The sequence below is a fragment of the Meriones unguiculatus genome, chromosome X (genome assembly GCF_030254825.1).
Source record: "Meriones unguiculatus strain TT.TT164.6M chromosome X, Bangor_MerUng_6.1, whole genome shotgun sequence".
NCBI lineage: Eukaryota > Metazoa > Chordata > Mammalia > Rodentia > Muridae > Meriones > Meriones unguiculatus.
The window spans coordinates 109667457-109684863 of NC_083369.1; the positions used below are offsets into that span (position 1 = coordinate 109667457).

The window sequence follows — 17407 nt, forward strand, 5'->3', positions numbered from 1 at the left end:
ATGAAAAAGCAAGAAGCAATGGCATCTCAAATTATGTCTCTGAGTTCCAACCTTTATTCCTTGAGCACCTTTCTATTCAAAATAGAAGCGATAATACCTAGGCTGCCCCTTACCTGAGTTGGTATGTATATATAGATGAGGGATCTGAAAGCTTTTTTCAAAATGTAAACTGACTTCATAGATTAGTCTCAGATGAACTGTGTTCTTTTTAATGTATTTAATTATTATCTTCATTCAGAATAAAGCTTTTATACCCTTTTATGCCAAAGCCAACTAAAACAAAGGGCTTAATCTACTTTTATGTTCCATGTATTGTTTTTATATGAGAACACTCTGATTTGTGTTACTAAAATAATGTTATAAATGAAGTGAACCATTGTGGTTGGAGCTTGTACCTTATTTTTTTTTTTACTGATTGCTTTTTCTATGACCTTACTCTTACATGTGTGATTTATACTTATATATATGTACATTTGTGTGCATGTGTGCTTATGGGAGTATGCAGACATATGTGTACCTACAGGAGGCCAGAGGTCACCACAGGTTGTCCTTCTCAATTATTGTCCACCTTTTTTTTTTTTTGACAAGCTCTCTCAGTAACCCTGAACTTTACTAATAGAGTTATACTGGTTGTCCAGAAAGCTCTAGGGATTCTCTTATCTTTGAATCTCAAATCCTGGGATTACAGATGCATATAGATGTGCCTGACATTTTTCCTGGGTGTTAAGAATCTAAATGTAAGTTTTTAGATTTGTATAGCAACAGCTGAGATTTTGCCATCTTCCCAACCCTGTGTGATTACTTATAACTTAGGCAAGATGTGGTGTTTTAATAGAAGTGTCTCTCATAGGCACATATATTGAACACTTGGTGTCTAGCTGTTGTTTGGAGTTTTCCTAGTTATTTTTTCTATTGGCATGCTAAAATGCTACAAGCAAAACAACTTATAAAATTAAATGTTTAATTTGGAGCTTACAGTTTCAGATGGCTAGATTCCATGATCATCATGGCAGAGGGCATGACAATAAGCAATCAGGCATGGTGCTGGAGCAGTAGTAGAGAACTCACTTCTTAAGAGATAATCATGAGGCTTAGAAAGCTAACTGGGAATGGTATTGGCTTTTAAAATCCCCAAACCTTATTCCAGTGACTCACTTCCTCCTATAAGGCTACACTTCCTTACTTTTCCAAACTGGGAATGAATAATTCAAATATATTAACCTTGGGAGCCATTCTTATTCAAACCACTACAGAAAACTATGGAACCTTTGAGATGTAGGGCCTTGTTGTAGAAAGTAAGTCACTGAATCCACCTTGGAAGGTTTATAGCATCACCTCACTTCCTGTTCTTTGCTTTTCTTGTGTAGATAAAATATAAGCAGCCAGTTTCCTGATCCTACCACCATGTCATGTTTTCCTTGCCTTGTTAGACTCTAAGGTCCTTTGGTTATGGTATTTTATCTCAGCAACAGAAAAGTAACTAATACACTAGCAAATTCTCTTCTAGGCTAATTTGATTTCTTAAGCCTTTTCATATTACATACCAAATTATGTCTGGCTTTATTTTTCTTTTTGGCAAATACAATACAGTCAGAACAGAAACAGGGCCTGTATGAGAGTAAGAAAAAGAAAATATCTTGGACATAAAATTCAAGGAAGCTTCGATTCTCAGTGTTGTACAAGTGCAGAACTGGCATCTGAAAATAAGTCCCTCTTTAAGTTTTGTTCTGTTGGTACACTAGTCAACACTACTCAAATTACAGTCCTTATCTGGAACCCATATTCATGTATTGTATAGGTAATAGATGCCACATATATCTTAAAATGTATTTGCCAACATTCTCAGAAGGGCTATTACTCCTCATTACAGTCCCTGGGTATGGCCTTATTTAAATTTAGATATTTATTCCTTATGTAAATCATGCTACTTTTATATAGTATATACCAGCCTAGTACAAAATTTAAACCATAAACAAAATAAAAATAGTTACTTACAATTTATTGATTGCATACTAAAAGTGAGATCTGCAATTAGCAACTGTGCATATATCATTTCTAATCATAACATCTGTTTCTTAATAAGAGAACTGATACTCAGAGAGGTTTAGTTAAGTTTAGAAAAGTCAACATTCATTTTAGCTTAGAATACATGGTTTGATTAATGGTAGCAGGTAGCACATGTATGAAATTCCCATTGTCTTCATTAATTTGTGCAATTATGTAAAGTGTTAAAAAATAAGAAAAGAAAAAACAAACAAAAAACAGGAGTTTTTAGTTACAGTGAATGATCTCTGATAATGTAAAGAGGAACAGTGCTGAAGATTGAAGGCCCCATGCAATATGGTTATTGCTACAACCGTGGATCGGAGCATGGACTGACTCTCATCATAGAAACTTTATTGTGCTGTAGAAAAAAAGGAATAATTTTATTTACAAAAAAAGTATCTTATTGCAGGTTTGGCTTTTTTTACCATAGGAAAGTACCTCTTTCATGTTCATTTGTAAAAGGCACCATATGTTGGGAGTGGATCTGGGAGAGAAGGGAAGTAGTAGCTACTAGAAAGAGTGGAGGGAAGGGAAATTGTGTTTGAAATATGTTATATGAGAGAAGAATCTATGTTCAGTTAAATAAATGAAACAACAACAACAAAGGCATCTTATGTTAACAGGATAAAGAAAATAAGAAACCAAATCAGAGACATTCTCCGTAATTACCTTTCTCTACAAGTGTGTGTGTGTGTGTGTGTGTATGTGTGTGTGTGTGAATAAAGGCAAATATATTTCTGTGCAAAATACCCCCAATGAAAACATAATATATGGTGACTGGACAGTCCAAGTAGCATTCCTCAGGAAGATGTGGAGATGAATATATTTTCACTACTATTGTAGTGCCAAACTTGGGAATCTCATAGTATCTTACTTTTTATTTAAAAGTAATATTATGGATATTTTTCATATAATTATTTCGAGAAGACAATTGAAAAATGAGATTCAGTAGATGGAGGACAGGTGACAAGCTTTTTTTTTTAGGATAGAAAGTTAATCTTTTTGTATGTGTTTATTTTTTAACACTAAAACTTAATTGATGTAGATAAACAGTGTTGAAAATTAAAATGAAGGACCTCGTATTCAGCTTTATTCCAGTTATGATTCTTCTTAGAATAAGTTACTCAAATTCATTAAGTATACTACGTATTTCTCTTTAGTTTGGAGTATAAATGATGTCATAAATGGATGTGAATCCAATGTTTCTTACTGGGAACCTGGAAATTCTCACCTAAACTGATTAATTAAGGAATCTGTGCTCTAGATGCAGCCTTCCTACTTTAATTTTAGGCTTCTCCCCAAAAGACTTCATTACAATGTGTCTCTGGCAAGATCCTTACCCTCTTTGTCACTCATTCCTCACAACAAAGGAGAAAGATTATAGCAATGATTTAAATCCTGCAGTCACTCTCATAATTAGAAGTGCAGAAATAGATATCTTTTGCATTTATATACTAATTATAAAAACATCTATATAAGTACTTAAATGGTAAGACCTCAGATTCATTCGGATGTTTTCCTTTAACCATAAAAACAATGTTAAGTAACAAAGATTGAATGCTTAAACCTTACAAATGTTTTAATATCCTGCATTAGCACATTGTAGCCTCTTCCCTAATCTCATCCTGGTTCCACTCTCCCTCCTTCTTCTCTCATTCCCATTCCCCTCCCCTAGTCCACTGAAAGAAAAAGTCTTCCTACTGTACTATCTGACCCTAGCCTATCAAGACTGCTGGATCCTCTTCCTCCCTGGTCACCCAATGAGGGAGAAGTGATGAAGGAGCAGACAACCGAGTTCATGTCGGACACTGTCTTCCTCCTTGTTAGGGAACCCACAAGTAGACTGAGCTGCCTATGGGCAATATCTGAGCAGGGTCCTTCCATGCAAGGTGCTTGCTTGATGCATCAGTCTCTGCAGGTCCCCCTGAGCACACTATTTCTTTTCTTTTTTTTTTTTTTTTTTTTTTTGGTTTGTTGGTCTACTTGTGGAGCTCCTGTACTCTCTAGGTATTTCTTTTTTTTTCACTTTAAAAATATTTATTTATATTTTTATAAATTACAGTTTACTCACTTTGTATCCCTGCTATATATTTGTTTATTATGAAAAAAAATGATCATTTTCTTTGGAGTTCTAGATTTCTTTTCTTTTAACAGAGTGGCTGATATTTTAAAATTAAATTATTTTTTATTGATTACATTTTATTCATTTTGCATCCCAGCTGTTGCACCTCCTTCATCACTCCCCAATCCCACACTTGTTCCCTCTTCTCCTCCCATGCACCTTCCCAAGTCCACTGACAGGGGCCCTCTTCCTCCCCTTCCATCTGATCCTAGCCTATAAGTTCTCATATGGACTGGCTGCATTGTCTTCCTCTGTGACCTGGTAAAAAGCTGCTCCCCGCTCAGGGGAGGTGATCAAAGAACCAGCCATCGAGTTCATGTCAGCTACAGCCCCGATTTCCCTTACTAGGGAACCCAATTGGACACGGAGCTGCCATGGGCTTCATCTGGGCAGGGGTTCTAGGTTATCTCCATGCATGATCCTTGGTTGGAGTATCAGTCTTAAAAAAGAACCCTGTGTTCAGAATTTTTGGTTCTGTTGCTCTCTTTGTGGAGCTCCTTTCTCCTCCAGGCCTTTCATCTCTCCCTCCTTACATAAGATTCCCTGCACTATACCAGAGTTTGTCTATGAGTCTCATAATCTGCTTTGATATCTTGCTGGGTAGAGTCTTTCAGGGGCCCTCGGTCATAGGTTCTTGTCTTGTTCCTTGTTTTCTCCTTCTTGCAATGTCCATCCCATTTGCCTTTGTAAATAAGGGTTGATCATCTTACCCAGGGTCCTCCTTCCTCCTTAGCTTCTTTAGGTGTGCAGATTTTAGTATGTTTATCCTATTTTATATTTCTAATATCCACTTATAAGTGAGTATATACCATGTGTATCTTTCAGCTTCTGGGATACCGCACTCAGGATGATCTTTTCTAGTTTCTTCCATTTGCCTGCAAATTTCATGATTTCCTTGTTTTTAATTGCTGAGTAGTATTACATGGTATAAATGTACCTCAATTTCTACATTCAGTTCTTCAGGTGAGGGATATCTGAGTTGTTTCCAGAATTGTTTTTTATGAATAAAGCTGCTACAAACATCGTTGTGCAAATGTTCTTGTTGTATACTTGAGTATATTTTAGATATATGCCTAGGAGTGGTATAGCTGGATCTTGAGGTACCATTATTAGTAATTTTCTGAGAAAGCACCAGATTGATTTCCAAAGCAGTTGTACCAGTTTACATTCCTACCAGCAATAGATGAGTATTTGCCTTCCTCCACATCCTCTCCAGCATATCTTGTCACTTGACTTTGATGTTACAGGTGTAAGGTGAAATCTCAGAGTTGATGTGGTTTGTTTTTAGCTGATGAAAAAGGATATTGAGCATTTTTTAAGTGTTTCTCTGGCATTCGATAATCCTCTATGAGAGTTCTCTGTTTAGCACTGTACCCCATTTTTTAATTTGATTATTTGATTTGTTACTGTTTCACTTATTGAGTTCTTTATATATTCTGGATATTAGCCCTCTGTCAGATATAGGGATGGTGAAGATCCCTTCCCAGTCTGTAAGCTGTTGTATTGTTCTGAAGACAGTGTTGTTTGCTTTACCAAGCTTTTCAGTTTCATGAGGTCCCATTTATTGATCGTTGATCTTACATCCTGTGTTGTTGTTGTTCTATTCAAGAAGATGTCTCCTGTGCCAATGAGTTCAAGGTTCTTCCCCAATTTTTTCTTCTAAGAGGTATAGTGTGTCTGGTTTTATGTTCATGTCTTTGATCTACACTAACTTTGATTTGTGAGGGTGATAAATATGGATCTATTTGCATTTTCTACATGTACACATCCAGTTAGACCAGCACCACTTATTGAAGATGCTATATTTTTTCCAGTCTATGGTTTTAACTTCTTTGTCAAAAATCAAATATCTGTAGGTGTGTGGGTTTATTTATGGGTCTTCCAGTTGATTCCATTGATCCATTATTCTGTCTATGCCAGCACCATGGAGTTTTTATTACTATTGCTTTGTAGCAATAGTAATAAAATTTGAGATAAATAAAATTTGAGATCAGGGATGGAGATACCTTCAGACAATATATTGTTGTAAAGGCTTTCTTTAGCCATTCTGGGCTTTTAGTTTTTATATATGAAATTGAGAATTGTTCTTTCAAGTTCTGTAAAGAATTGTGCTTGTATTCTGATGGGAACTGCATTGCTTTTGGCAGGATGGCCATTTGCACTATGTCTTTCCTACAGATACATGAGCATGGAAAATCTTTCCCTCTTCTGATATCTTCTTCACTTTCTCTCTTCAGTGACATGAAAATTTTTTCATCAGGTCTCTCTCATATTTGGTTAGAGTCACACAAAGCCACTTGATATTATTATTTTATATTGTGAAGGTTGTTGTTTCCCTCATTTCTTTCTCAGCCCTTTTTTCTTTCATTTACAGGAGGGCTACTGATTTTTTTTGAGTTAATTTTGAATCCAGCCACTTTACTGAAGGTGTTAATCAGTTGATGGAGTTCTCTGGTTGAATTTTTGGGGTAACTCATGTTTACTATCATATCGTCTGCACATAGTGATACGTTGAGTTCTTCCTTTCCTATTAGTATCATCTTGATCTCCTTTAGTTGTCTTTTTTCTCTAGCTAGGACTTCAAGTACTACATTGAGTAGATACAGAGAGTGGGCAGCCTTGTGTTGTCGCTAATTTAAGTGGGGTTGATTTAAGTTTCTCACCATTTAGTTTGATGTTGGATTTGGGCTTATGTATTGTCTTTATTGTGTTCAGGTATGTTCCTTGTATCTATGATCTTTCCAAGAATTTGAACATGAATTGGTGTTGGATTTTGTCAAGTGCTTTTTTGGCATCTAAGGGGATGATCATGTATTTTTCCCCTTCCGTTTGTTTATATGGTGGATTACATTGATAGATTTCCCTATATTGAACTATCCCTGAATGCCTGGGATGAAGCCTCCTTGGTCGTGGTGGATAATACCTTTTATGTGTTCTTGGATTCTTTTTTTTGCAAGTATTTTATTGAGCATTTTTTCATCAATGTTCATAAGTGAGATAGGTCCGAAGTCCTCTTTTTTGTTCTGTCTTTGTGTCGTTTAGGTATGCAGGCGACTGTGGCCTCATAGAATGAGTTTGGTAATCTTCCTTCTGTTTCTATTCTGTGGAATATTTTGAAGAGAATTGATATTAGCTCTTTGAAGGTCTGATAAAATTCTTCACTGAAGCCTTCTGTACCTGGGATTTTTTTTTTTTTTTTTGGAATATTTAGTCTATGTAACTGATCTTGATTTAATTTTGGTAAATGGATTCTGTCAAGAAAACTGTCCATTTCATTTAGATTTTCAAATTTTATGGCATATGGGCTTTGTAATAAGACCTAATGATTGTTTGGATTTCTTCAATGTCCGTTGTTTTGTCCTCCTTTTTGTTTTTGTTTTTGCTGATTTAGAGAGTTTTCTTGTTGTTGTTTTTGTTTTTGTTTTTTGGCTTTTTAGGTAGTTTGCCTAAGGGTTTTTCTATCCTGTTGATTTTCTCAAGAACCTTGATCAAGAACCTTTTTCTTGGTCTCATTGATTCTTTGAATTGTTTTCTTTGTTTCTAATTCACTGATTTTCAGCTCTGATTTTAATTATTATTATTATTTTTTTTTTGCAATTGCAAGAGAGTTTTATTACGAGAGTGATGGAACTCGGGACCCAAGTCTCACTGGCGCAGCAGTAGAGAAGTGGGACCAAGAGCTCTTAGTGAGCAGGACTTTTAAAGGGACGGTCTGTGAGCAGGAGGTTTCCATGGCAGCAAGCAGGGGGGCACAAGTCTTGGTGTTACAGAATTGGGTGAAGTTTAGCAGGGTGGGGTGATTATATGTCAGGTGAGCAGTTAAGTTGCTTGTATGAACTGTCTCAAACTTCTCTCTGGAGGCATTAGTACTATGAATTTTCCTCTAAGCATTACTTTCATTGTTTCCCTTAAGTTTTGATAAGTTGTGCTTTCATTTTCATTGAATTTTAGGAAATCTTTGATTTCTTTTTTAATTTCTTCCTTGAGCAAGCACACATTGAGTACAGAGATGTTTAGTTTCCATATATGTGAAGGCTTTTTATTATTTCTGTTGTTTTTGAAGTCTAGTTATAGTCCATGGTTGTCTGATCAGATACAAGGGATTACTTTTGATATTTTTATCTGTTGAAACTTGCTTTGTGCCTGACTATATAGTCAATTTTTGATAAAGTTCCATGAGGTGCTGAAAAGAAGGCATACTCTTCTGAGTTTGGGTGAAAAGTTCTATAGACCTCTATTAGGTCCATTTGATTTAGGACCTCTTTAAGTGTCATTATTTCCCTGTTTGGCTTCTGTTTAGATGATCTGTCCCTTGGTGAGAGTGGAGTGTTGAAGTTTCCCATTATTAAGCTATTGGGATTGATGTGTAATTTAAGCTTTCATAGTGTTTCATTTACAAATGCAGATGCTCTTGTATTTGGGGCATAGATTTTCTGTATTGTGATGTCTTCTGGTGAATTTTTCCTTTGCTGAGAATGAAGTGCTCCTCCTCATCTTTTTGATTAATTTTGGTTGAAAGTCTGTTTTATCAAATAGTAGGATCACTACCCCAGCTTGTTTTCTGGGTCCATTTACTTATTAAAACATTTTTCCAGCCCTTTACTGTGAGATAGTATTTATCTTTGTTGCAGGGGTGTGTTTCTTGGATGCTGGAAAATAATAATAATTATAATAATAATCAAAACAGTAGGTATACAGAACAAAGAAAAAAATACTAAAAGCTGCAAGCGAAAAAGGCCAAATAACATATAATGGCAAACCCATCAGAATCACACCTGACTTCTCAACAGAAACTATGAAACCCAGAAGGGCCTGGACACATATCATGCAGAGAACACAGATGTCAGCCCAGGATACTATACCCAGCAAAACTCTCACTCCTCATAGACGGAGAAAACAAGATATTCAACGACAAAAACAAATTTCAGCAATACCTACACACAAATCCAGCATTACAGAAGATACTAGAAGGAAAAATACAACCCAAGAAAAATAACTACTTTCAAAAAAACACAGGAAATAATTAACCTCATTACAGCAAAACAAAAATTAGCCAAACACACAAACACATGATCCTAGCCAACATCAATATCAAAGGATCTAAAAGCTACTGGTCATTAATCTCCCTCAACATCAGTGGACTCAATTCTCCAATAAAAAGACACAGACTAACAGAATGGATGCGTAAACAAGACCCAGCAATCTGTTGCATACAAGAAACACACCTAAGTCACAAAGATAGACATTACCTGAGAGTAAAGGACTGGAAGAACTTTTTCCAAGCAAACGGACCCAAGAAGCAAGGAGGCATAGCCATTCTAATGTCTAATAAAATAGGCATTCAACCAAAATTAATCAAAAGAGATAGAGAAGGACAATTCATACTCATCAAGGGAAAAACCCACCAGGAAGACATCACAATCCTGAACATCTATGCACCAAATACAAAGGCACCCACATTTGTAAAAGAAACATTGATAAAAATGAAACCACACATAGACCCGCACAGATTAATAGTAGGAGACTTCCACACCCCACTCTCAAAAAAAGAACCGGTCAACAAAAGAGAAATTAAACAAAGAAACAACAACTCTGACAGACATCATGAATCAAATGGACCTCACAGACATCTACAGAACCTTTGACCCAAACACAAAAAAAAATGTACCTTCTTCTCAGCACCTCATGGAAACTTCTCCAAAATAGACCATATAGTTGGTCACAAAGCAAGACTCAACAGATACAAGAAGATTGAAATAATCCCTTGTATCCTATCTGATCACCGTGGACTAAAGTTGGACCTCAGTGACAAAAATAACAAAAGGCCTATACACACATGAAAACTGAAAAACTTGTTACTAAATGACAGCTGGCTCAGAAAAGAAATAAAGAAAGAAATTAAACACTTCCTAGAATTCAATGAAAATGTAGAAACAACATACCCAAACTTATGGGACACAATGTAAGCAGTGCTAAGAGGAAAGTTCATAGCACTAAGTGCCTTCAAGAAGAAATTTAAAACATCTCATGCAAGCAACTTAATGGTTCCCTTAAAAGCCCTAGAAAAATAGAAACCACACACCAAGGAGGAGTAGACAGCTGGAAATAGTCAAACTCAGGGCTGAAATCAATCAATTAGAAACAAATAAAACAATTTAAAGAATCAATGAAACCAAGAGCTGGTTCTTTGAGAAAATCAACAAGATAGACAAACCCTTAGCCAAACTAACTAAAAGGCAGAGAGACACCATACAAATTAACAAAATCAGAAATGAAAAGGGGGACATAACAACAGACACCGAGGAAATCCAAACAATCATTAGGACTTACTTCAAAAGTCTATATGCCACAAAATTTGAAAATCTAAATGAAATGGACAATTTTCTTGACTGATTCCACTTGCCAAAGCTGAATCAGGACCAGATAAATCAATTAAATAGTCCTATATCCCCCAAAGAAATAGAAGTGGTCATCAAAAGTCTCCATTCATGGAAAAATTGTACCATCTTCAACAAATGATACTGGTCTAACTGGATGTCTACATGTGTAAAAATGCAAATAGATCCATACTTATCACCCTGCACAAAACTAAAGTCCACTCTCAAGGCCTGGACACGGCAAGAGGTGACCTGGATCTAAACTGACTCAGCTCCCATGTTGTCTCCTCTCTCCTAGGAAGCCTCAATGTTGTTGTTCTGGCTTCAGCTGCTCCTCCCAATGATCACCACCACCAATTTCTGTGTTTCAGATCCTGTGCCCCACAGATAAGGTGCACACTGTTCCCCTCCATGTTGTATTCCATTCCGAGTTCTAGATTTCTAAGAGTCCATAAGATTAGATTGCTTATCTCTGTGCCCCATTTTTAAATTGGATTAATTGTTTTTGTTGTTGTTTTGTTGTTTTTTGTTTTGTTTTGTTTTTGCTGTTTAACTTCTTGAGTTCTTTACATATTCTGGATATCAGCCCTCTGTCAGATATAGGGTTGGTGAAGATCCTTTCCCAATCTGTAGGCAGTGGTTTTGTTCTAATGATGGTCTCCTTTGCTTTGCAGAAGCTTTTCAGTTTCATGAGGTCCCATTTATTGATTGTTGCTCTTAGAGCCTGTGCTGTTGGTGTTCTGTTCAGTAAGTTGTCTCCTTTGCCAATGAGTTGAAGACTCTTCCCAATTTTTTCTTCTAACAGGTTAAGTGTATCTGATTTTATATTAAGATCTTTGATCCATTTGGACTTTAGTTTTGTACAGGGTGGTAAGTATGGATCTATTTGCATTTTTCTACATATAGACATCCAGTTAGACCACCACCATTTGTTGAGGATGTTATCTTTTTTTCCATTGTATGTTTTTGGCTTCTTTGTCAAAAATTAGGTGTCTCCATGGCAGTTGAGTATCCATGTGGGTTTCATAGTAATGGGAACAGGGACTGCCTCTGACAGGAACTGATTGGCCTGCTCTTTGATCACCTCCCCCTGATGGGGGAGCAGCCTCACCAGGCCACAGAGGAAGACATTGCATCCACTCCTGATGAGACCTGATAAACTAGGATCAGAAGGAAGGAGAAGACCTCCCCTATCAGTGGACTTGGGGAGAAACATGGGTGGAGAGAGTAGAGGGAGGGTGGTATTGGGAAGGGAAGAAGGGGGAAACTACACAGGAGATACAAAGTGAATAAACTGCAATTAATAAAAATTTAAAAAATTGTCAAATTCATAAAGTTTTAGTAATGAGCACAGATACAATCACCAATATTATGATTTGTTCAATCCTCAAAATATTAAAAAATGAAAATCTTAATTCAGAAAATATAGACCTTATTATATATTTGAAGCTTAAAGCATAATTAAATATTATAACTATAGCGAAAAAAAGATTAGATAGCTTCCCTTTTGTTCTACCAACTATATAAAATTCTCATCAATTATGTTGCTGAAACCTAAAGATATAGACAATGGTTATGTGAAAAGTCACTTCTGAGATTATCATACACTATGTATACTCCACTGTAGCATAATAGAGCTTTATATTCCCATTGAATATTTGAGAGTAACTATGTTGAACAAAGTCTAGAAGCTAGTGTATGGAAGTGGTTTTTAGAACCTGAGAATGGATGACAGCCAAAACAAACAAACAAATAAAAACAAAACAGACAAAAAATAAAAGCAAAAACAAAAATAAACTAGGCATTTGGTTTCTAGTGTAATGGAAACTCATGGAATATACAAGGGTAACACTAGTAAAAGCTCCTAGTAATGGGCGACGGATGTGGAGACAGAACAGGCCATCCTCTATATCTAGATAAAGCCTCAAGTGGAGAAATTGGGACACCAACCCAGTTTGCCTACAGAGTGTTCTAGGACTGAAGCCTAGTATAATCATTATCAGAGTGACAGAGAGACTTTATGAATCCAGCATTATTCATCTGATGGGGGCAGATGCAGATTGTAAGAGTCTGATTTTGGCCCTCTGCATATGTGTTATGGTGTTCTTGTGGGAATCTGAATAGTGGGAGAAGGTACTGTCCTTGAATATTTTGCCTGCTTGTTGGATCTTTTTTTCTCCTACTGGATTGCCTTGTCTCGGTATGTGCCTGGTTTTATTGTGGTTTCTTATGACATATTTGGTTGGTGTCCCTGGGAGGCTTTCTTCTTTCTAAAGACAGATGTCAGGGAGGATCTGGGGAAAAGAAAAGGTGACAAGGGAAAGGGGTTGTGAGTGGAGAAGGCTGGGGGAAAGAAAGGGAGGGAAACGACAACAGGGGTATAATATTTGAGAGAAAAAATAAAAAGAAAGACAAAAACTAGACATCTATGCCCTACAACTCTTCAGAAGTGAAATTCACCACTAATCACAGACTGCTTGAAAGCAGAGAGGTATAATCCCAGAGTAATATTTTATTTAACCTTTTTGAAACAGAGAAAATATCAAACACATATTGTCATATATGACTCACAGAAACTACAAACATATTTGTGTTTTTTCTCTGCTGTGCCATTTGTGAGAACTTCTCACTACCAACAGAAAATGCACACCAATTTCGGTATTTAGAAATAGGGTACTGCTATAACTTATCCACAAACTAAACAAAGTAAATTGTCAGAATCAATACTGACAAAAAGAAAAGAAAGGCTTAAACTACTTTGAGCATATATTAGTAGAGTTCTGGTAGTTGGAAATATTCACGAGAGAACTCAGAAGAAATTGAGGAAAATGTTGTTAGAAACTGGAAGAAAGATGAAATAAAATTAGTTAAATCTACTGTGTATCATATAGTAATGCCATTCCTCAGTTTAAACCACCATTTTTCAACCTGTGGGTCATTACCCCATTAGCAAACCTCTGTCTCCAAAATAATTACATTATGGTTCATAACAGTAGCAAAAGTACAGTTATGAAGTACCAAAATAATTTTATGGTCACCAGAACATGAGGAACTGTATAAAAAGATTGTAGCACTAGGAAGGTTGAGAACCACTCACTGGCTTAGACTAACCACAGTTCAGGGGCTTGAAAACACCACTAAATAGCAAAGCTCAGACATGGAAATGTTGCTGGCTCTAAGCACATGTCTTTGTGGCTTTTTAATTCTAGCAAAAATTTCATCCATTAAGATAAACTGAGTTCATAATGACAATAAAAATTCCCTGACTTTCCAATATACCAGGTAGCATGATTAAATGTTTTTTTTTCTACATTTACTATATTAGCCTTTAGGGAGAGGAGTAAGACAGAGGAGAACAAGGGGATACAAATTAGAAAGGAAGAAGTCAGAATATTTTTATTTGCATATGATCTTATAGTATACATAAGTGACCATAAAAGTACCACCAGGACACTCTTACAACTGATAAATACATGAAGCAAAACAGCTAGATACAAATTTTTCTCACAAAAATCAGAATCCCTCATATATGTAAATGCCAGACCAAAAATAAATAAATAAATAAATAAATAAATAAAAACAGGGATACAACTTTCACTACATCCTCAAATAATTTAAAATATTATTCAGCCCAATTCACATCAAAATTTTTCCAATGCAATACTTTACAGATCTTGAAATAAAATTCTGTGCTCCGTATGGAAAAATTAAAAGCCCAGGATAGCTAAATCAATCCTGACAAATAAAAGAACTGCTCGAGAGGAAACTCAAATGGCCAAGAAACAAAGAAATGTTCAACATCCTTAGCCATCATGGAAATGCAAATCAAAACTATTTTGAGATTCCATCTTATAACTGTCAGAATGGCTAAGAACAATAACACAAGTAATAGTTTATGATGGAGAGCATGTGGAGCAAGGGAGACACTCTTCTGTTGCTGCTGTGAGTACAAACTTGTACAACCACTGTGGAAATCAGTATGCCAGATCATCAGAAATATGGGAATTGATCTACATCAAGATTCAGGTATACTATTCTTGGGTATGTATGCAAAGAGCAATTTATCCCACCACAAAGACACTTGCTTAATCATGTTAGTTGTTTTATCTTATTACACTTTATGCCTTGTTACCTCTTAGAAGACTATTCCTTTCTAAAGAGAGACATAAAGTGTGGAACTGGGAGGAATAGAAGGAACAGAAAGTCTAATCAGGATATATTATGTGAAGAAAGAATCTATTTTCAACAAAAGAGGAAATACTAGATTATTTTCTTTTTTTGTTTTTGTTTTTGGAATAACATAATTACATCATTTTCCTTTCCCTCTTTTTTCTCTCTTCCTTTCAATCCCTCCCATGTACCTATCACACTGTTTCAAATTCAATCTCTCTTTTTTGTTGTTGTTTAGTCATTGTTGTTACTGTTGATGGTGGTGGTCATGGTGGTGTGTATAATTATTCCTAAGTAAATAAATAACAACTTAAGAACAATATTCTTCTGACAGTTGCTGGGTTATAAAGATTTAGATCTCATGACCAAAAAAATGGATTTGTGGTTCCTAAGTGCAAGTTCTTTGTCCATTGAAACATTTCCCCCCAAAGATCCAGAAATTCTCTCTGGTTCCTTGTTTCAGAATACCTGAACCATTTGTAGTACCTGACATTCTCTTCAGTGATTTTTAGAGTAATTTCCTTTTATTGAACCTTATCATTCAGATTATCCTCTGTATTTTTTTCTTTCAACCTGTGATCTTTGCCTTGATTTCTGGTTCTCAATTTGACCTGTATCTATTGAAAGGGGAACTGTATAGGTGAAATGTCTGGAAGCTTGTTCCTATTCCTGATATTTATCTTAGTTCAGTTTTATTGGTTCCTCAATGATAATATTATGCACTAAATTTAATCTTTAAAAAGTATATTCAAGGAGACGGGAAGATGGCGGCACTGGGAGGACACTGTGTCTGAGGAACAGGACAGCAGTGTTGGCACAGTGACCAGGAGACTGAACTCAGGGACCTAAAACACCAGCATTCGTGATTGCCGGGTGAGAGGAAAGCCTAAGGTGTGGAAATTAATTGGGACCGACCTCAGGTCACCCAGTCAATACCTGGTAAAGGTCCTGCGGACCGGCAGGCGCACCCGCCACCTGAGATCGGCGCACACAGCCTCGTGCGGCCCCAGCCGCCATCCAGGACCGGGACACACAGCCTCTGACCCAGAGTGAGGTGCCAAGCCTCCGACGCAGAGCAGAGCCTTCAGTTGCCAGCCTAGAGAGGCATGCACAGCCTCTGGCCCAGAAGAGGACACACACTGCCAGCCCAGACCAGAGTGTAGAACCTCTGGGCCAAAGCTCCATCTGCAGCTGCCATTCCAGACCCAGGCGCACAGCGTCCAGACCAGAGCGACGTCAGCAGCCGCCATTCCAAACAGGGACACACTGCTTCCAGCCCAGAGTGAGGCGCCCAGGCTCCTGACCAGAGTGGAGCCCTCAGTTGCCAGCCGAGAGAAAAGTGCACAGCTCCTGATCCAAAGCGGCACCCCCAGCCACCATCCCAGATGGGGGTGCACAGCGTCTGGACCAGTGCGGTGCCCACAGCTGCCATCCCAGACAGTAGCACACAGCTTCCAGCCCAGAGTGAAGTGCCCAGCAACTAGACCAGAGTGGATCCCTCAGTTGCCAGCCTAGACAGGAGTGCACAGCCTCCAGACAAGAGCAGCGCCTCCAGGCGCCAACGCAACCTAGGTGCACATTCTCCAGGCCCAGAGCAGAGCACTCAGCCACTGGCCCAGAGACTTGCTGGGAGCTCCTCTCACTTTTCCGGACAGAACTGTGTGCCCCACTATAACAGACTGAGTTTCCCTGTTGGGAGAAAACCCCACAGCTAGGGAATCAGCAGGTTCTTCAAGAGGGCTGTACTTGAAAAACTGTAACAATAGCAGCAGCTCACTAAATTTATAACGAGAAACCCAGCAGTGGGGCAGCTGTCTTGAGAACTTCTATGGGTGAGAGGAGAGCCCCATCCCCCCACCCCCACCTCACCTCCCCGCCTAACAAAGACCACAACTACTACTCAGGTCTATACACCTGAGGTGAGCAGTGGCAATTCCAGAGAAACACGGGCCATACAGTGACCATACCCAAAAAGCAGAGAAGGCCTCCTTCAGGAAAAATCATCTTCCACCCAAGGGGATTCTCCCTACCTCAAGACTCCAGGAAGCACAGAAACTAACAGCCAACACCTAAAACAGCCCAATGGGTAGAGGACAGCGTAAAAGCTGAAACAACAAAAGACAGAGCAATATAGCATCTCCAGAACCCAGCCATCCAGGGGAGAGCAGCCCTGGACAACCCAGCATAATAGAAAAACAAGAAGATGACCTTACATCTATGCTGATGAAGAGGATAAGAGAGGAAACAAATAAAATAGGTAAAGAATTAGAGGAAGATAAAACCAAACAGATCATGGCTATCCATAAAGAAATGGAGGAAGTTAAAGACAAGCCGATTATGGCCATCCGTGAAGAAATACGGGAAGATGCAGCCAAACAGTTTGCAGCCTTCAGAGAAGAAATAATTAAATCACTGAAGAAATAAAAGAAACAGAGTTGAAGGAACTAAAAGAAAAAGAGGAAAATACAATCAGACAGGTGAAGGAAGTAAACAAAACAACTCAAGACCTGAAGATAGAACTAGAAAAATTAGGAAATGAAGGAAATAATGGAAAAGAAGAATTTAGGGAAGAAAACAGGAACTACAGAGGTAAGCATAACCAACAGACTACAAGAGATGGAAGAAAGAATCTCAGGTGTAGAAGATACAATGGAAGAAATCTATGTATCTGTCAAAGAAAATGTCAAATACA

General features: G+C 37.5%; 1 pseudogene; it reads right to left on the reverse strand.

The window, feature by feature from the left end:
* Positions 1-16147, reverse strand: part of LOC110543295 (transcription factor Dp-1-like) — a 52153-nt pseudogene extending 36006 nt beyond the window's left edge.
* Between the last annotated feature and the right edge of the window lie 1260 nt (positions 16148-17407).